The sequence below is a fragment of the Zootoca vivipara genome, chromosome 3, assembly GCF_963506605.1.
Source record: "Zootoca vivipara chromosome 3, rZooViv1.1, whole genome shotgun sequence".
NCBI lineage: Eukaryota > Metazoa > Chordata > Lepidosauria > Squamata > Lacertidae > Zootoca > Zootoca vivipara.
This window is the reverse complement of record NC_083278.1, coordinates 66,696,959-66,718,145: the sequence shown is the minus strand read 5'-3', so window position 1 is coordinate 66,718,145 and position 21,187 is coordinate 66,696,959. Positions and strand designations below refer to the sequence as shown.

General features: G+C 38.3%; 1 protein-coding gene across 5 annotated transcripts in view; it reads right to left on the bottom strand.

The window, feature by feature from the left end:
• Positions 1-21,187, bottom strand: part of ZDHHC14 (zinc finger DHHC-type palmitoyltransferase 14) — a 65,141-nt gene that overhangs the window by 39,695 nt on the left and 4,259 nt on the right. The window lies entirely within an intron of this gene.

The following is a 21,187-nucleotide window of genomic DNA, read 5'->3' as shown; positions in this document are numbered from 1 at the left end:
TGATCACAGACAATAACCATAGTTAGCAGACAAGGAGCATTCTGCAGACTCATAGAAATTCTCCCTCCTTTTCCTTTTCAGTATTAACAGTAGCATAGTTCTGTGCCATGGTTTCTTTAATCATTAGTATACCAGCACTAAATCCTGCTTTCAAACTCTAGTGTAAAGCAAACAATTGTTAGCTTTCTCAGTGCAGAATTCAGCGGCTCATTAGGGCAAGACAGTGTATGCATATAACACCAATCCTAGCCCAACTGCACTGGCTGCCAGTGAGTTTCTAAGCACAATTAAAAGTGCTCATTTTGTATCTAAAAAGCCTTAAACAGCTCAGGACCGCAATACCTCAAGGACTGCCACTCCCCCATATGAACCAATCTGGACCCTGCGACCATCATCTGAGGCCCTTCTTCGTAGGTCTGGGGGGAAGCAACACAAGAACAGGCGTCTTCTGTGGTGGCTCCCCATTTGTGGAATGCTCTTCCCAGAGCATTCATTACATATCTTCAGGTACCAGGCAAAAACATTCCTCTTCTCCCAGGCCTTTAGTTAATTAAATTATCTATGGCCTTTAAAATAGGAGGGGGGCATTGTTCTTGTTTGCTACTATGTTATGTATTTTTGTGTTTTTATATGGTAAGCCGCCTTGTGATCTTCAGGTAAAGAGTGGTATAATAAATAACAACAACAACAATAAAGCTTTGGTGTTGATTTAAGTCCAACTATGGCTAGCTAACCTGTGAGTGTCCATATGTTGATGAAATACAACTCCCATTATCATAATTAACCATTTGCCATGCTGGTTGAGGAGTTATAGTTCAGCAACATCTGCAGGGACACAAGTTCTTCACCAGGGGTTTTATACCATGGCTAATACTGAAAAGGGAAAGGAGAGGTGGATCTGGGTGGGAGGCAGGAGGAAGGAGTGGGCTGGATCCCACTTGACACTTCCATCAAGTCAGTGTCAAAACCAACAGAAATTACAGGACTGTACATGGCCAGGGGTACAGGGAGCTCACATATTTAAAGTTACTCATTAAAAGGAAACCTAGAAAAAAGGACAGTTTTTACTAGTTTGTACTGAGCTGAGTTTCAGATTGTAGCTAGAACAGACACATTCTCTTTGATCTTGGTGATCTGACAGTACTGTCTATTTCTGAAACAAACTGCAACTGTCACTATGTTAATTGCAAAATTAAACTGGCTACAAAATACTTTATTTAAAAAATCATTTGTTCAGACTGAATCCTGCAGTGCTAAATTGCAGAAGACCAAGATTCTAATCTGAATCTGCAAAACTACAAATATTAAACATACCAGTAAACTAAGCTAACAGTAAGCTTTTCTACATGTTCTTCTGCTTTTCCTTCCCCGGTTTATCTCTAACACTCAGTTACTTTGTGTTTGAAGGCTTACAGGAGAATGGGAGGAAACAGAAATTGCCAGAGAATTTAATCTGCTGCATCTGGGTTTTAAAAAAACAAAAACATTGCTATACTGAGCACAGATTATGGTCAAGCCGTCTGAACTAAACACACCTAAGGAGTGATACAAAGCAGGGATAATCTACATAGTCACCAACCTTTTTGGGCTGATGGACACATTTGCAAACCAGAGAAACTATTGTGGGCACCAAGCACACACCACAGCCTATTCTGTTGGCTACAACAGAATATTTATTTCAAATCTTATTTTAGCAGGGGGATGGAACCCTGTGGGCACCAAAGAATGTTAGGGAGAGGCAGGGCACATTGATACACCAACAATATATCAATATCAAGAAACGTTATTTGTGTTGCAACATCACTAAAACGTATCTATACATGCGTGAGTACAACAGTTGCGACCGCACCGCCCGCCAGTTGGCCGTTGGTGTTTGACGAGAGTGGGTGTGTTTTTAGCACAGCCAACTAAAAAATTACGTGAAATGTGAAAGTGTTCCAACGTGGTTTTACGTCGTTAGGATTTTAAAATATCAAAGGAAAGTTATTCCACTAAATAATCAGGATTACACGTGATATTTAAATAAGTTCAGTGGTTTTATTAATAACTGTTAGGTTTTTTTGAAAATATCCGTTGGGGCACTTTGATACACTAAGGCATTGATATGTATAAAAGTGCCCCGCTAATGTACAATAGTGCCCCAATATACAAGTTTCCATGAAATTTCTAAACTAGTCATTCTGTTTTCCAGAAAATGATTTCCTACTCATTAAATTTGGAAAGAAAAAAAACTGTTGTTTACTAATGTTGTTTATTATCTTCTAACTTTAATGGTTCTTTTGATTGCTATCATAATATTGATTGGTTATGCCATGCATGAAACAATTTTTTATTATTTGACTCATTTTTTTAACATAAAATATGAGAGCGAATGTTTCTGCATCAATCTGCCCCACCTCCCCCTACTGTGAGCACAAGTGTGTCATATTAACAATTGCCTAGAGGTTATGTGCCTTTAGATCAGGATATGGTATGGTTGCAAGACACAAGGCCATTACCTTGCTAAAGCTAAGCAGATCTACACCTGGGCAGGGTTTGGCTGGGTGTATGCCACCATGGGTTCCAGCGCAAAAGACAGGATATAAATGTAAAGAAAGCAAGTCTTTTAGAATAGCTTTAAAGCTTTAAAGAAGTCACTGCCAGAATTGTGCCCACACTAGTGGCCCCCTAACTTTCAAACTTGTCTCAAGGTACCCAAGAGAATAACCCTTCCCTGAGCATAGCCACCAGCAGCAAACATTTTTTTAATTGACGTAAGACACCACCACCCCACAAAGTCTGCTGTAGCATCATTTCAACTGAGCTATTCTGAAACAAATGGGAACACCATGAGGCAAACGGATGGCAGCTCTTCCACCAAACAAAGGCATTTTTTTACTGTACAGTATAACAAAGTGGGGAAAAGTACAAAGAACCTGCCTCCTATGACAGAATAGAAAGTTCCTTCAACAGAAATAAATGGATTTCATAAACAAAAGAGCAAAACCCGCAAAGCCATCAAGAAAGCCCTCCACTTTTGTGAGACATGAATAGCGCTCCAAAAGTATGTATGTATTGGGAGGAAGAGGAGGCCATTCAGTCCCAATCTAATTTAGACATGCTCTGTTTCACAGCTGAAAAGACTAAATGGAAGAAACTGCTGGGTACTAAACAATAAGAGAATTCATGGTTTTTATGTTGATTTCCACATTCTGTGACTTACATTATAAATGAACTGCAAGGTGTGTCATCTTAAAATAATGGTGTATTATGATGACATTGAAACAGAACTTTAAATTTTAAAGTGTTCAACTTTGGGTAGATTTCATCCAATACCTAGAAAGTAAAACCTGAAAACATGGTCACTTCAGATCAGCATGGAACTATTTCTCACATGTTTAAAGACACAAGATGTACCATACTTCTAATAAAAAGTATGAGGCAGGTATACAAGACTCTCTCTGTGTAACAACCCACACATTCTAAACCTTCTTCAGTTCCTGCTTGCTATACGTTTAGCAGTTCTCAAATAACATTTTCAAGTTTAAGACCTAGGAAACAAGGGTGAGGTTTGGATATAATGATAAACTATGGTTTATCAAGCTGGGAATGAGTTTAAGTGCCCTCTGCATTCATTTGCCCACCCCTCCCCTCCCCGAGCATGTCTACATGAATAGAAGCTTTTGCTTCCAATTTTAATTAAACACATTTAAGCATTATATATGAACTCTAAACTGTGGTTAATTTTAACTGACATACTGAAAAAGGCAGCTTTATAATCTACAGTTTTAAATTGGTTTGTTTCATACAAATTGTAATGGATTCACTCCTTTTGACACAACAAGCTATGGCTGATAAAAAAAACAGTAGCAAAACTTCTGCACTTCTCAAGGACACACAAGCCTAAAGGCTGACTAGGTTCAATCCTGTCACAATAAACCACAATTGATCATGATATAAATCCAGTTTCATTTTTAAAACTTAGATATAAAATGCATTGTAATCTATTAAGGACAAATTTAAACAAAATCTGAATGAACCATTCAGAATAAGGTGATACAGGTCTGCATGGAGAGATATGAATTGAAATGCAGTGAATAGGCTGCCACAGAGTTGTACTTTTAATAGTGCACCTAGAAGCAGAAAGAGGAAAGAATTAATTTTAAGGTGGGAGGGGGAGTGCAGGAACCCCAGCTGACTATAAAATGGCAAAAATTATCTGAGAGCACTTGGTGAAGCCCAACAAAGGAAATTAATTAGCTGTGGAAACATCTTGTGTCTTTAAGCTGTCTTGGGGGTTGAAAATGCTTGGGCTTCCTCACTTTGAACCTGCACATCTCCCATATACTGTATTAGTTTTGGTATGGCCCTTGAATTGAAAGACTGCCATAGCTAACAGCTGCTAAACTTTTATGGTGTTACAAAATACACAAGGTGTAACATTTACCGTATTGGCCTGAATATAAGCCGCACCTGAATATAAGCTGCACCTTTAAAATTGGAGGGGGGAAAGGAAAAGAAAAAATACCTAAATATAAGCCCCTCCATTCCTCACTGCTCCTGGCTGCATATTGGGGGGGAGGGAGAGGATGGGGGACTACAAGCAGGGCAGGTGCCACTTTGCCACTTTCCTGGCGCTGTTTGCTCCGTGCTCCTGGCTGCATACTGTAAGGTCATGAATATAAGCCTCACTTTAACTTTTCATGGTCGGAATTTGGGGGAAAAGTGAGGCTTATATTCAGGCCAATACAGTATTCGCATTTCTTAAAGTACATTAATCCTTTATATTCCTGTAATTTAACACACACTTACTTATATTAGCAAAAGAACTAATTTGCCAATACAACTTCAAAGTAACTTTTAAAAGCCCAAGACAGATTTGAGTCAAGTATGTGAAAAATGCCATGAGACCATCCTTGTAAGATGGCCCTTCACTCTAAGGGAAACTATTTCCTTGTCACAATTTATATTGTCATATTCTAGACGGTTATAGAAAAAGCACACAATTCAATCATGCAAGGTATCATACAATGTGATTCCACTGCTGAACAAAACACCCAAGAACAGATTCTGTCCAGGAACTATGGGAGATGCCTGCTAAATTACAACACAAGCGTTCTTTTAGCAAAATATTGCATTTCTGCCAGAACCTGTCGTCCCAGAAGGACAAGATGAAAACATGCAAATAATTTTTCTGTATACTGCTCAGTATAGCAATCAACAATCTTGTATAACAGGAAATGGGTAACATGTGTAGAAAAGTTCTAAATGTTTTTGTTCAGATAAACAAGTTTGGGCCCAAAATAACTCATTATTCAGAACTATGAGACATGTACTTGCCAGATGTTTACACACATTGTGGCTATGGCCTCTGGCCAAATTTCAAATTATGCTTAATCCTAATTTTGGCAATGATGAAACAACAAATTAATATTTGTAAACCACTGTAGTAGGATGGCAGGAAGAACAGGGTGAGAGTTCTCTCATCTCCTGTTCTCACCATTCATCAATATAGACACATACTTGAGATTGTATAAAATACTGACCATCTTGTGGACAGTCACACTTGTGGACATAGCACAAACAACGGCAAATTGACTATGGTGCATACTCACAAGTGTTCATCCTTCCTATTTCCACCCACCCTACCCCCACGATGATCTGCCCATCAGCCTTTGTCAGATTCACAAAGACTAACTCTTGCATGTCTTTACACACAGAAATTGAGCCCTTCAGTATTGCTGTCATTCCCTAATTCACCCAAGCACTCTCTTGGTAGAGTGCATCCTTAGAACGCAGGTGGTTCCAGGTTTAGTTCCTAGCATGAGTTGAAAGGATTTCACATAGAAGAGCTAAGAAAGACCAACACCCTGAAGAACTACTCCTGAACAAAGTAGACAATAAATGGATTGTTTGACTCAGTATAAGACATACTGTACTCTGAACTGTTTTAGGAAACCCCCCTCCCCACAAAGCAATTTCCTCTTTGCCTGTGAAGCAACCTGCGGATTCTGGCAACAAACATCTAGCAAATGATATAGGGCATCACAAACTTTCAGTCACTTTATACAGTCTCCGTTTATTTGAAACAAGGCTGAGTGTGGCAGCCACTCAAAACTGCTTCCATTTTGTTGGAAGCTAACATGATGTGTGTGGGGGGGGGGGGGTTCCACCAATATAAAGTGGATAACAGAGATGCACTCAAGTGATACAGGCTCTCGTTAGATTGCCTAAATGGAAACAGGTTTGGCAGTACTACATAGATATCAGACCTTAGCTTTTACAATTGAAGTAGCATAGCACATTTTCTTTAAACAGAATGCATATTTGAACTTAGTCCAGTTTGAAGCTCAATGAAAGTGAGCTACTTGTTTTTGGTAATAAACAGAGCATTTTATAAAACAATAACCTCTGCTTTCAAACAAGCAAATACCTGATGTTTTGGAGTACAGCTCCCATACTCCCTGACCACTAGCCACACTGGTTGGGGCTAAAGGGAGTGGTAGTCTACAAGAGTGTAAGAGCTAATCAATATTAGTCATACTCATAATATACCCAGTGATATCAGTGGGCCTACTGTGAGCATAACTTAGTTGGATATCACCCACGAGGTACAAGTTCTTATGCATCCTGCTGTTGAGTGGCTGCCTCAGAAAATTCACAAAGATGATGGAGTTTTGGAGGAATGAGCTTATGAAACGGCTATTTCCAAATGTGAATATGATGAAATATGACTGCATATCTGAACACTGTGTGCAAGATCAAGATCAGATTCTGAAATGGGCTTGTGTACAAAGTTGCTGCATATTTAATCATTTTTATTTCTGAATGTGTGGGACTAGTTTACTAATACCTACAGAAAAAACATCAATCCACTACAGATGTAATTAAAAGAAGGGTTTCCAAACTTTTATCACAATGTGTTTCATTTACGTCTATTCACAATCAAGGGTAAAACAAAACAAGAATATAATTCCCCTAGCAATGTTTACTTTAGGACTCTAAATTATCTGGCAATAGATCTTAGCCAGAAGTGGGAGGAACTGAAGAAGTTAGATTGTGAATTTTTAAAATAGCTTCTTGAAATAGAATGCAAACAGAAGAATTACAAAAAGAATGCCAAGACAAACATATTACACTTCATCTGTAAGGATTTATCATTTGATCTTTGCAAGTTTCATTCAAAATCCAAATTTTAGGATTATAGATGAAACAACTGCATTGGTTATTTTGTCAATGACAACATTCATTTGACACTGAAATATTGCTGCACAGTTGCAAAAGGAAAATTAGCAGTGTTTAAAAGAGAAAGCGCCATTAAAAACCTCAAGCAATTTACTGTCCTAGGCATTTCAGCTCATGTTGGTGTGTGCCAAAAAGGATGGAAATCAGCTACTCATATTATATTATTTTGCCTGAAAAAGGCAAACAGCATTATGTCACCAAAACAGCAGTCTATGCATACAGCTATTCTATGCAGTCTATGCATACAGCTATTCACAATCAAGGGTAAAACAAAACAAGAATATAATTCCCCTAGCAATGTTTACTTTAGGACTCTAAATTATCTGGCAATAGATCTTAGCCAGAAGTGGGAGGAACTGAAGAAGTTAGATTGTGAATTTTTAAAATAGCTTCTTGAAATAGAATGCAAACAGAAGAATTACAAAAAGAATGCCAAGACAAACATATTACACTTCATCTGTAAGGATTTATCATTTGATCTTTGCAAGTTTCATTCAAAATCCAAATTTTAGGATTATAGATGAAACAACTGCATTGGTTATTTTGTCAATGACAACATTCATTTGACACTGAAATATTGCTGCACAGTTGCAAAAGGAAAATTAGCAGTGTTTAAAAGAGAAAGCGCCATTAAAAACCTCAAGCAATTTACTGTCCTAGGCATTTCAGCTCATGTTGGTGTGTGCCAAAAAGGATGGAAATCAGCTACTCATATTATATTATTTTGCCTGAAAAAGGCAAACAGCATTATGTCACCAAAACAGCAGTCTATGCATACAGCTCTAAAGCCAACAACAGCTAAAGGATTAGAAAAAGTGACATGTTGGACTGCCACAAAAGCAATTTATTCAGTACCTCCAGAACAGAAAAAATGTTTCATATAAAAATCCAGATAGTCAATCAAGCAAATGTACAAGAACCTACAGGTCACCATAACAAATCTGATGGGCACAAAGCTTTTTAAATGTAAAAATTCTGAAGTTGAGATGGTAGCCAAGTTAATTGGCTTCAGCTAGAATTTGATTTCACTGAGAATAAACACACATCTTCAGTTTATACTGCAGTACATGTTTTTATTTATTTAATTCATATTCCATCTGTTTTGCATTATAGATCACTCCAGCCCCAGACCTGCTTAACTTCAGCAAGGTGATGGCCTCATGTACTTTCAGATGATAGCCTGGGATCTCACACAATGTAGCTTGTTGTTATCTCAACTCCAATATTTTAGAAATGTCATGAAATATCCTGATGCTTGAATATGAGTAATGGTTATAGCTAATTCACACATCCAGTTATCGCTGATACCCTAACTCAGGGTTGAGAAACCTGTGGCATTCTAGGTGTTGTTGGACTACAACTTCCATCAGCCCTAGCCAGCATGGCCAATGGTCAGGGATGATGGGAGCTGAAGTTAAGTAACTAACATATGGAGAACTGCACATTAGCCACCCCTGCCCTAAATTATCACACTGTACATCACACCACATGAACTCACTTCTACAGTATTTCGTTTCCACTTTAAACCAGTTTATAAACTATATACAGACTGAACTTGCCTAGGCAATATTTTACCGTAATTTTCAACCACAATTCATGGAAACCTGGGTATCGGAATCCATAAAAAGTTTATGTTGGGATTATTGCACATGTGGGGGGAAACAGTGCTGGACAGACTTATTCTCAAATGCTGCATCAGTTACACAGACACTCATAAATCATGCAAGAAGCGGTTTGTGCACGTTCCATTTTCAAAGATACATTAACTTCGCATGCATTCTTTCTGCAAAATAATTAGTCAGCTTTTAAAGAAGTTTGCTTTTGATCTGAACCACAAACATTGACATATTGTCAAGACGCTGCACTTGCTGGCATTAAGCTAACACTAATGCAACCAAATGTTTTCGTTCCTTTAAGGCAGCCTTCCCCAATCTGCTGTCTGCCAGATGTTGTTGGATTCCTAACTCCTATCAGCCCCAGTCAGTGTGGCCAATGGTCAGGAACAATGAGAGCTGGAGTCCGACAACAGCTGGAGAGCACTAGATTGTGGATGCCCTTTTTAAAGGTTATATCTATATATATATATTTGTTCAGTTGTACTGCAAAGTGCTGAGGAAGAAAAAGTAATCACAAAGAAAAACCAAAGAAAAACCAATCATTTTGTTAGCAACTTTATTCAATATAAAGTAGATTGGCAATATTGATGTGTGGCATTAGAAAGAAAGTGGTTGCCTTTATTTATTAATTCAGTTTTATCAGCCACACAATAATAAAGAGTTGACTGTCCGGGCTACATTCAAAGTAAAAACATATTAGAAACTACCATTACAATAAGATAAATTAGGGAGCAGGAATTAGGGAGCATCTGGATAAGTTCAAGAGAATTATATTTTCAGAAATCTATTAAAATCCAAAGAAACTCTTTTTAAAAAATATAAATTACCAACATTTTACAATTATCTAAGCCAGCAGATGCCTAGATACCCAGCACATCAAACAGATGTATCCCCACTATTGGCTTATGCTGTTTGTGTAAGTAAACAGTTCTGATGGTTTACTACTGAGAATGGGCCTCAAGAGTATCATTATATTGCTACCATATAGAATCTATGGCAGAGAAAACTATTGTCAACAGTTTTCAAATTTGGGCTAGCTTTGACAGCCTGCCAATTTTTGAAGTAACTCCCTATGTTACGCATCCATGTTGCCCTTGAGAGATGGAGGCCTTTTTCCTGCAGTAGTATTGAGCCTCAGAAGCATTCAGCAACAGCAAGACTGCTTGCTGCTTCCAAGTGCCTCTGAAGCTGAACATGAGGTCTGAGATGAGCCTCTGCCCATTCACTTGCTTTGAGCTGCCGGTGCTACCCTCATTCATTATCAAAGTGGCTCCAATGGCTTATACTACTGAATATGCATATAAGGAACACAATTCCTCCTTCCCTTGGTGGAACTCTTAAAATGGCAAAGGGGAAATCCTCCTTTGACGACTAAAGAGATTTGGGGTGGGGGAGAAGAACTCATTGGATCACAATTCTCACTCTCTTCAGGATGCCTAGTGGATGAGGGCTAGCCTCCACTACTGAGAATACTTCCCCAAGGTCAAGAGTGACAAACACCTGCTTTGGTTTGGGGCATTCTGGGTCAGAATTGTTCTGACCTTGCTATTGTTTTGCAGAAGTACACTTTGCAATCTACCATGTGTGCAGACCCTCTTCTTTCCTTCTCTTCTATCCTCAGTAAAACAGAGTCAGAGGTGGACTCCACATTTTGAAATTTAAAGATTGATATATATAATTAGAAAGAACTCATAGAACTGACCCCTCCTTCTACCCCCAAAATGCATGTTAGCCCTATATGAGTCAGATGTAGCTATTATGTTTATTTTAGCAGAAACTAATTGCATGAGTTGAATGTTTATATCCAAAATAATATCAATTGCTTTCATATATGCTAAGAAAAACATAAGTGCAATACAACACTAACCATGATTTGCATTCCAGAGACTTACAGGCAAATCATATAGGCAAATCATGGATTGTGTGGCTTCCCTCTTCCTCTGTCTTCAATCTGAATCCCAAGAGGCTATCCTGATCCCAAATCATGATCTGCAAGGACAGAACAGTATCCCAAACCATTGTTTGCTGAAACTATGCTTTAAAAACCAGCTTCAAGCCATGGTTCAAATGCTTTTTGGTGCCACACATGTGAATACCATCTGAATGATCTCACTAAAATGTGAATACCATCTGAACTATCTCATTAAAAGGAATATAAAAGAAAGTCTCCCTCTTGCACATTCTTAAAACACTAAAGAAACAAGACTCTGGGTGCAGCATCAATGGACAGAGGAACACAAACACACAGCTAATGTCAGTAGCTCCACTCTTTACCTCCCTCCTGCTTTCCTCATTTGGTGTACACAGAAGGCTTCGAGTAAGTGTTAATGTGAAGAAGAGTTCCCTACAAATTTCTACCATACTGCTTCCATATTGGCCAAGGGAGGAGGAGGAGGAGGAGGAGGAGGAGGAGGAGGAGGAGGAGGAGGAGGAGGAGGAGGAGGAAGAAGAAGAAGAAGAAGAAGAAGAAGAAGAAGAAGAAGAAGAAGAAGAAGAAGAAGAAGAGGAGGGGGAGGAGTTTGGATTTGATATCCTGCTTTATCACTACCTGAAGGAGTCTCAAAGCGGCTAACATTCTCCTTTCCCTTCCTCCCCCGCAACAAACCCTCTGTGAGGTGAGTGGGGCTGAGAGACTTCAGAGAAGTGTGACTAGCCCAAGGTCACCCAGCAGCTGCATGTGGAGGAGCGGAGACACGAACCCGGTTCACCAGATTATGAGTCTACCACTCTTAACCACTACACCACAAAAAGAAACAAGGCTCTAAAGAGTTCCAGGATGATTCCTCCACATATGAGCACTGCAGTTACATGCAAAGGAATACAGAATATACCCCAAATGTCCAGACTGATGAAACATACAGCAACTGAACATTACAAGTGTATGATTCATGAACATTTAATTTCTACAATCCTTTAAGGGATGGGGAGGGGGATGGACTGCACAGTTATTTCTAGAATTCAGAAAATCTCATAAATTTCTTCCCATGACCCTTTATTGACATTGCAGCCATGGTAAGCAGCTCCCACACTGGTTGCTAATTCTCAGGAAGGCAATGTTATCTCTTGTTTAATAAATAATAATAATAAATTTGGCTATACAGATTATCCTCAGGAACTACAGCAGCAATCCTATGTACACATACCTGGGTGTAAGTCCCACAAAGCACAGTAAGATTTATGTCTAAGTAAATATGCATGCACACACATATATGCACTACCTCAAGGGACTTAAGGCAGCTTACAAACAACACCAGTTATTCATTCCTTACAAAAGAGGAGTTTGAACATACATTTCCTTTTATGGTTACTGAGTTGCTAAAAAACAAGAGAAAATTCAGGATTCTAAATGGCTACATCAGAATAGGAAATACCCGCAGAGACTTTTATCAGAAAGCTTTTTATCGCAAATCCAGTTATCCAATCATAAAAAGTTATGGCCAAACCTTGCTACACTTATGGCTGATTCAGATACCCGAAGAGCTTGAGTCTGCCCACTTGTTCATGCTTTGCCAGTCAATCTCAGCCATTTTCAAGGAAGAAACCATGGAGTGGGAGAGATACCGGACAAATCAAAGAGCAATTCCCTCATAATGCTAAAGAGAACGGCACTTATAGCCTACCATGTCTCCCCTGCAAAATGCCACCCCCTCATATATATTTTTATCTTTTCTTCAAGGTGGACTCCAAAACTACAACCCAATCCAACTGGGAGAACAACAGCCTTAGAAATGAGGCATTTGCCAGCAAGAGTTGCCCAGAATAGGAATGGTTAAGGGGCCTTCCTCCTTACCATCCAAGTGTCCCTCATCCATGCATTTGAATCATCTCTGCAAAAATCTAGGGGTCAGGAGTGCATCCTCAAGAAGATGTTTTGTTTCCTGATGAAAGTATCTTGACTGGGCTACAGATCAGTGTGTTAATTTGCCCAGTTCCAATCCATGCAACAGCAAAGGCCCACCCTTTCATTGCCTGTCAATGCTTGGATGTCAGTGTGACAAGACTTAATTCTGCAAGTTTTCCTTCCTTGGGATTACTCACTGAGGAAGCAGAACCCAGACATCCTTATTTCCTCCCTTTTAAAAATAGTGTTCTTCTAAGCTGTGGACAAAAATGGAATTGTCAGGAAATCTATCCTTTTTTAAATGTATTTTTATTAAAGATTTTCTTGATTTACAAGAAATCTATCCTTTTTATGCTAGTTATATACTGTATGGAGAAGTTTATTAAGGGGTTTTTGTGACTGGTGCATGTGTATGTCATGTATGTCTCCACAACAAATGTTAAGTATCTAGGAATCTAATGTATATTGCCAAGTATGAATCATTCTTATTTTAACATGGCTAATATGCCTAATACATTATGCCTAAACAACATATGCCTAAATCTGAAACAACCTCATTGCCTGATATTTCTCTTTTCAGTTTTAATGTTGTAGATTAGAAATAATTAAAGATACAGTACTGATTTATAACACAAATTTTGCAATCAGCACAAATTGTTCCACAAAGCATACATTATATGTGTTCCAGGGATGCCGTTACCTTGCACTTACCTAATCACCGACAGCAACATAAAATTAGTTTCATATGCATAAGGATAAATAAAGCTGTGTCCAGCAACCATTGTAAGCTGTTTTAAATACTTCATTTATTAATGTGAACTGCCTCAGGAGTCAATGACAGAAAGATAGAATATAAACACTTTTCTCAACATACTACAGCTTGGCTTTGCATTTAAGTACTAGAATGGTAGCCATAGGTGGCAAGAATTGCATGCCAGCAAGTGTATCGAATTCCATGTACAAGTGAAGAGAGGTATGGCAGTGCAGGAATGGAGCACTCTCTCTCTCCTCTGTGCTCAGCACATAAACCAATCGGAGTGTAGAAGTGTGGATTGATATTATCCATCTCTCCTCTGCCAGCCCCCAGCAAACTAATAACGTTTTTTGCAGGCTAGGAAATGTTGTACAGTACACTTACTTATAAGACTTACGCAGTGTGATATTTATGCAGAAGTGCAAACTTTTGTGCAATAGTTTTACTTTGCAAATGCAATGTTCCATTAGAACATGTATTAAAACACCACTTTTGAGAGTTTAACACACATCTGCCCTCAGTTCCCTTTCACAAGACCCAACTGTAATTTCCCAAGATCGCCTACTTCTCTTATTCTGCTGCTTTCTATGCATGAACTGAGGGAGGGACGCAGGCTTGCTTGTTCTCTGCTTACCACTTTGAGCTTAGCTGTCTTACTCTGTGATATCAGATCAGCTAATCACTACTAGGGGCTTCTCTACCAAATTCCCTTTGCACATTACAACAGGATTTCTATATCATTTCCAGAGAATGCAAACAACTTTATAAACAATTTTGTATCACTGGTCTAAAGTGCATAGCTTACTTCTGTATTAAAATTATCACAAATATTCTGATTTTTGCAAACTATAGGAAGAAAATAATAGTGTAGGCCTATGTTGCAGCTCCCTCCACCCCCGAACTTTTCAAGATGAAGATGTACTTTTCTAGGAGCACAGATCTTTACAGTCTTCACTAATACTTTTAAGATACTGGCATGGTTCAGACACAATAAACTTTGTTTATTGGCCTTGTGAACATACATTCCCCTCTCGCCACCCCCCACACCCCAAGCTTCAAGGAATATATGGTGGTTTGTTAAACCAATCCCCATAATATTACAACTGGGGAACTGTGGCTTAAACAGTGCTTTAAAAAGAATATACAACCGGGGGGAGACTGTAACATCTGAATCAGATCACTACCATGCTGTAAGTACCTATATCTGTACAGTTTTCAAGGCAAATGCAAACAACCTGTTCTCAATGCAAATAGATTGGGCCTATGAGAGCCTGGATCACCTGCATCCAGGTACCAACAGATCAGGCAGATGACATGGCTACTTCCCACATCAGCACCAGGGATCCAGGGTTATTAGAGGGAACTGGAATAGTCTGATAATCACTTGTGTAGCAGGCTTGTTTAGTAAGAAGCTGTATGACTTTAAAAACAATAACTAATAAAGTCCTCTCCAACTTGCTGCCCTCCAGATATTGCTGGACTCCAACTCCCATCATCCCTGACTATTGGTCATGCTCACTGGGGTTGAACAGGAACTAAAATATCTGGCTAGGACTAAAAAAATTCTAACATAACCAAATTAACCACAAGAGTATGTGACAGAGCATCTGGTGGAGGCGACAGACGGACCATATTTAGAGAAATATTCCAGATTAGAAACGGAATTCCACAGGATTATTTTATAATAATAAAATAATTTAATGATACAATCTCATAAGGGGAAACAAAGGGAGGGTAAAAACTAGTTTGCCTAATGTGCAATTTTGAAATCAATATCCTAAGACTTTTGAGAAGATTTTCCTGGGTTAAAAACAGGGTGGATTTGATTTAAATCAATCTGATTTAAATCACGATTTAAATCATGATTTAAATCACTAGTCAGTAAGGCTTGATTTAAATCATAGTTTTCTACATAAAGACTAATTCTTGCTGGTATAACTTTAATATGCAAGTAGATGAAGATTTTTAGAATAACAACTTTTCATATTAGTTTTTTATCCCCAGTTTAATGGGTTATTCATATTTGGACAACTTTACTGTTGTACTTAGGAAGGAGAAAAATAATCATTACCTTAATAATAATTTAAATAGATTTATTCAACTGAAACAATAACATTACAGCATATGTTATTTGCTTAAACAAACATCCATGTTTGTTAACTAATTTGGCTAAACAAAAACAAAATATAAATATTTTAAGAAACTTAGACTGTCAGCCCAGCCTACACATGAAAAACTTAAATACTGTCCACTCCAAACAATCAGAAAAATATTGTTTCTATGCTATTCACTGAACTTCTTGAAACTTAGCACTGAAGGGGTTGATTCTGTATTCATAGGTTTATAGAACAATAGGATTAAGGTCTTTTTCTCAACTCTGTTCATGTTATAACATTATTGCTGTGAAGAAGAGGCATGTGATCTCTGTTGAGTCAAATTCAGTTTTGAGAACTGCAAAAGTAAACCAAGCATCTGTGATAATATCTTGTAGGCAGAGAAACTGCCCAATAATCTTACAAAAACATCTGGAAGTGCATGACATTGTGAATGGATTAATGGAATTTATTTACCCCAAAAATTAAACATATACAACCTTATTCTACATAATTAAAAAACTAATCTTTATTTCATGATGGAATAACCTTTGGATGGTAATATATTTTCCTCAAAAAGCATTTTATTTTAAAAAATCCAATTTAAATCAAAAAAATCGATTTAAATCAAAAAAATCCGATTTAAATCAAAAAAATCCGATTTTTTTGATTTTTTTAAAAAAATCATTGATTTTTATCCACCCTGGTTAAAAAGTAGTCTTATACGCAGGAATATACAGTACTCCAACTCTCCCATCATAACATTTTAAGGGAGTAAGAAACATTTGTAATTTTTAATAATCTTTCCATGATCAGATGATGTACTGGAAGCATCTAAGGCAGGCATCCCCAAACTTTGGCCCTCCAGATGTTTTGGACTACAATTCCCATCTTCCCCGACCACTGGTCTTGTTAGCTATGGATCATGGGAGTTGTAGGCCAAAACATCTGGAGGGCCGCAGTTTGGGGATGCCTGATCTAAGGGATGCATTTAAGACAGATGTAGTGGCTGCAGCTCTCAGGCAACTTCACAGGTCTTTTCTGACACCTGCTGTGAATCCCTTAACATGCCTTCCACCTACCATCACGTTATTGCTTGGAGGCTGAAGAGAGCACAACTGCAATGAGGAAGGAAACAGTAGTCTCTGTGTGCCTTCCTCCCTAAGTAAAACATGCTCCTCTCAGCCTGCCAAACAGTTATTTGGCAGGGTGGGGGAAGCACAATCTCTATCTGTTGGAGTGGAGTCTGCCTTTCTCTGCCCCAGTAGGAAGCAGCTCTTCACCTGCTTTCAGGAGCTTTCTATATGTTAGACAGAGATCCTCAGGAGACACTGCTAACCAAGTACCTGAAGAAGTTGAAATGTTCCCTTCCCCCATTAACTTCCTGCCAGGAGTGATACTTAAGATCTACCCATTTGTTTGCCATTAGGTCGTTTCTTCCAGATCAGCAACCATCTGTTTTTATATAACAAGCTTAACTTGTTAATATATCAAAGATTTCAGTCCTCCTGACCTGCCCACCTTCTTATTAAGGCTGGAAAACTCTGACATGAATATTCAGTATTTTTACTGGTCCCTATAAACTTTCTGAAAAATTAGCTGTCACATCATCAGGCATATTCAAATCTTGAAGTATGTGCAGCTGGGGAAAAACTAATTACATATTTGCTTATGCATCCTGAATTCATATATAATTATTGTGATGAAATAATGTTACTATTAACAGAATTACAAATTGTGTTGTAGATAGTATGCTTTAATAACTATCAAACCATAAAATGAAGGCGGCCATGGGAAACTGCATATGAATCATTTTTGTGCCACTTTTGTGTATTTGCATATACACAAGATATCTTTAAAATTAAATATTTCAATATTCCATACTCAAGCACTTCATGTAATAATAGCTCAAGATGCTAATTCCTCATGCTGTTTGCTAAGGGCAGAGCAAAAGATTATTACTTCTGATTGAATCTTCTGGGACATACCCATTCTACTAGAGCACATGAGACAAAAAAAATTGCTTTAGAACATTAGATTTCTCTCACAGAATAAGAATATACTTTTTACATTGTGAGACAGATGCTTTGACAGCCTTAAACTTAATAATACTAATTATCAAAAAGAACCCTAACAACTGCTTGGTATGCTATATATGGCAATATATACCTCCTTGTAAGCCACTACAGCTATAAATTTACACACAAATAGCGCTCGGGATAATTTCCACCACATGCACGCACTTAATTACAGCTGCACAACTTTTTGTATTAAAAATAAAGAAAGGGAAACACCTGCAGATTGTTTTATATTATTTAATTAAATATTATTTAATAAAGTGCACCAATAACAGATTGTGCCAGTTTTAAATGGTGTCTCTTATGAAAAATTAGCAGCATGTGCCTGCGTATTTGTTGCAAAAAGTTCTTGATAATAGCAAGCAGAGTGTACAAATACACAAAAACCTATGGAGTCTTGCACAAGTATGTAGAATAGAAATGAGTTACTTACGTGATGTGTTTTGAGAAGATTTTAGATTCTAATATGCCTAATTCAAATTAAATTGCTGTTCATTAAATGACAGCCTCTTAGGCTGATAAAAATAACTGCCAAACTTATGGCATCAGATCAAAAGTAGAGCAACAGTGTTTTGCTTTCTGTATATAGGGCATTTACAACAAATTGATTATCACATGATTATTGTCTCAAAACATGTTTTGTTCTTTAGCCATCAGGAAGAGGCAGAAATACCCAGAGCTGCTGTACCGTTTTATTCTTATGCAGGTTATTTGTAATCTACTTCACTTCTGATTAGCCTCTTTCAATACATGTCATACCTTCTGACAGGTAAGGACAAGATCTAACATTTTGCTTTAGAACTTTTAAAGTGAGTCCTGAAATAGTATAATGTTTCCATGCATTAGCAAACTCTATGATGGATTCATGGAGATGTGAGTGGTTACTTAAAAGTAGAGGTATTTATTACTTTCCTGGTGAAATTTTCTCATTACTCAAGCAAGAATTGCTGTACTGAAAAAAAATCCATTAGGTGAACCTCTCTGAAAGGTGCCCATCAAAGGTACTTGATGAGACTAAAAAAGAAAAATAAAGATAATAAAGCAGGATGAATAAAATGCTTCCAGCAGGTGAAATTACTGGCCATGGTATCTATCATCCTACTTTGTATGGGAACAATATAGCCTCCCAACAATAACACCCATTTACATGGACAAAAGCTTCCAGTGCTGTATCACGCATCATGTTTTAAATATGTAGGTACAAAAAACAAACACCAACCCCATCTATTTATGCAGATTTGCAGTTATGCTTCTCTAAGGAACTCTTTTAACTTTTACAAATCAAAGATGATAACTTACCAAATGTATATGAACAAGTATCTGGAGATGTAAGAAAGTCTAATTTCACCAAGAATCTCTTTCAGCCTCTATTTTGCCCTTTGAAGATCAGATCAGCATCTACCCCGGTAGTTCAGTGGTTCCCAATCTCTCCTTGCCCCCTGCCACAGACAGCTTGAAAACTGCTGGTGGTCTTAGCAGACTACGTAATTATTTTTCTACATGTCATAGCAACTACCGTATTATGTTTTGAATGGTGTTTTTATTGGTTCTTTCATTTCTAAAGTTGTGTCTTATTGCATTGTAATTTGCATTTCATAGAATTTGAATTGTAATTCAATAAAATACAATATAAGAAAAGAAACAATAAAGATACCACTAAAAATAAATATGACATTTTAATGTGCACATGCCATGGACCACCTGAATGAAGTTCACATATCACTGGTGGTCCATGGATCACAAAACCTCTTATCTAATTCATACCTTATATAAACTAACCAGAAACAGAAGCTCTTTCTTTCAATGAAAAATGGATCATGTAAACACACCATGTCTTCAGTGGCTCGACCCCAAACCTGCTCTTGTGGAAAAAATTGTCCCCAAGCACAAAAAATACTTTTAGTGCAATCATGTGTGTTTACACTCAAAAGTAGGCTCCACTGTTTTCAGTGCATGGAAGAATGGACCACGATTTGGTTCAAAAAAGCTTATCTGCTGAGGCTTCCGGTCTGCTGCGCTGGCGTGAGGGCGCGGAAGCCTCGAGCTCCGAGGCTTCTGGCTTTCGAGGAGGGGGGGGACTCCCGCGGGGGCGCGCGGACCCCCACAAACCCCGGGTTGGGCTTCCCGGGGGCTTTTTGGCCCGGCAGAGCTCTGAATCGCAGCTCCTCCGCTGCCCGAGAAGCCGCAGAGCTCTCGAGAGTCAGCGGGGTGGTAGCTGCGGGAGCCATTTTGGGCACCTTCACCACCTCCAGAAACGAAGCCCTGAGCCTTCAGCCAGTTAGCAGTGGATGCCTTCCATAATTTAAAGAATTGGAAAAAGAACTCCACGTGAGTAAAAACCTTGAGCGGCAAAATTTCGATTAAAGATGGACATGTTGGGAGACTTTAAAAAAACGGAAGTCGGTCTCCCACAGTGAGTATTTTAAGATGCAGTAATTTGATCCCTGATGGGGGAAGGGAGAGGAGCAACCAATTCGTCAAAAATAAGACTTTTAAACCCTCCAGAAGGCTGGACCTTGGTCCCTGGAGAGACCAGCGAACGGACTTAAAATTTTGTTAATAATATGAAGGGTTGATGTGTTCTATTTGGATTAATGGAATAGCCAGGACTGGACTTAAAATGGATTCCATTGTGTAACTTGATTCCTGCCACATCCGGCTTCACTATCTGCTGTTTTCCCACGGGACTTAAGAGTAATGACGATGGAAGTGCCAACACCAATACAGGATTTCTATTACCAAAAGATCTACCTAGAACTTTTGTGCATTAAAGATCAGCTGGGCAAGAATAATACCCAATTGAGACAAATTAATAAAAGACTGGAGGAACCAAGGGACAGCATGGAAAAAGATAAGGAAAGAGACCAGCTCTGAGACAAGAGAGGAAGAACTACAAAAAATAGACAACGACACTCGTGAAGAAGCGCAAAGATTCAAAGAAGAGGAGGAAAAAGGATGGCAAAATGACCCACAAGTGAGAGATGTGGGGCAGACTTGGGACTTGATTAAAGAACCCCTCAACTGTGTACCAGAAAGGATCCTTGCACTCCCAGTGAGAGGGGGAGAGCTGGGAAACCACTGGGAAACTGGGATGGGAGGAGGGTGCTGGGAAGCAGCAAGAAAAATGGGGAAACAGGCTGGGTTTACAATATATTGTGGGAAGTTTGTGGAAAGGGTGGGGGTGGGTTAAAAAGTTTATTTATGTGATTTAAGGCTGGATTGATTGGAAAGTCTGACACTGGTATGAATTATGGAGTTTGCTGGCTTTTCTGGGGTACTGGGGTCCGGGGGAAGGAGGGAAGAAAGAAGTGTTAAAAGGGAATTCTTTTTTGATGAAAACTTTAAGTTGGGGAATTTTTTTTAATTGGAAATGTATGTATATAAAAAATGGGTTAATAGATAAAATTGAAATGAGATAATAAGAGAGGAAATTGTAATTAATTGGGAAATAATTGGTAGTATGTGAAAACTGTTTTATAAAGATTTGAAATGGGGAATCAGTGGGAGGGGAACCGGGGAAGTCTAAATGATTTGATGCTGATATAAGATCATTAGATAATTTTGTCTTTTTTTTCTCTTTT